This window comes from Vanessa cardui, chromosome 4 (genome assembly GCF_905220365.1).
Source record: "Vanessa cardui chromosome 4, ilVanCard2.1, whole genome shotgun sequence".
Taxonomy (NCBI): Eukaryota; Metazoa; Arthropoda; class Insecta; order Lepidoptera; family Nymphalidae; genus Vanessa; species Vanessa cardui.
In genome coordinates, this window is record NC_061126.1 from 828,731 (window position 1) to 829,987 (window position 1,257).

The following is a 1,257-nucleotide window of genomic DNA, read 5'->3' on the forward strand; positions in this document are numbered from 1 at the left end:
TTGAAATATATAACAATAATCTCTTAAACAACATATTCATAACAGGCCTTCTCTAAAAACAAATAAACAGCAAATGTAACCTCATTATTACTTTAGTGCTAAACTGAACACTATTTATATTCAACGGTAATTAGGAATGGGTCATTATATAAGACATAAATATTAGCGAGCATGAAGGTTACGGCATTTTGAGATTATCTCACCAACAGCAGAGTGGCGCAGTGGAAGCGTGCTGGGCCCATAACCCAGAGGTCCGTGGATCGAAACCACGCTCTGCTATAATTTTTCATTCTTGTAATATGGTGCATAAATTATATTTCTATTCATTTTACTATATTATAGATTAATAATTTCACTATAAAAAACTAACCATTACTGAATTATACTTTCGTGTTATGATTACGTACGTAATCTTTTTTTGTTCTAATGCTTGTAAAAAAAAATTGTAAATTAAATTATAATTGTTTTAATTTGTCAGTATTATATTAGAAGTAAAAAAATATTTATCATTTTATAATTATTAATAACTAAACTATTTATATTTTATTGTTAAGCCAAATAAAAGTCAAAAACAATAAAAGTAAAGCATCATTTATGCTGAAGCAGCAGAATTTCTTACGCGCGTAATAGCAATAGTTCTTAAGAAATATATCTTATCATAAAATCATTGGAATAAAGTTCGATATCGCAAGTTAAACTCCAGACAGTTGGCGAATGAGAAATAAATCGATAACAGTAAAATATTCATCGTCACGACGTATGTGAGTATTACAAAAATATAGACCGTCTTACGAAATGGATCTTATTGTTATATATTTTATTTCCTTTTATAATTATTAATATAAAATATATTATTATCTTCAAATGGAAATGAATCGGAAGTGTTGTTATTTATGCATATTGCTTGTCATGATGAATTTTGTCGAAAGAACATCGTTCTAGCTCGATATGCAATGATATTATTGTTTTATATTTATTCTATTTTGATGATTTTATTGTATTAGATTTAAATTTTTAAATAAAAACTTAATATAATCTATCGATTTTTTCACGGGGAATGTTCCGAAGAATTGTTCGGATTATTCACGGTTGCTGAACCTTCGAACTTCTCGTAAAAATTCGAAGTTTCACCCGCTCCACCTTGATGCCCGAAAATCCACAACAGCGCGATTTCTTAGACATTTTCTGCCTCGCACAACCACTTTGTACCAGCTTTCGCCGGCGGTTTTTCCGAACCGATACGACATGGGAATCTTC

At 29.9% G+C, this 1,257-nt stretch overlaps 1 non-coding gene across 1 annotated transcript; it reads left to right on the forward strand.

The window, feature by feature from the left end:
- The first annotated feature begins 207 nt into the window (after window positions 1–207).
- On the forward strand, window positions 208–279 carry Trnam-cau. Its single transcript has one exon. It is a non-coding gene; the product is annotated as a tRNA-Met (tRNA).
- Window positions 280–1,257: the final 978 nt, after the last annotated feature.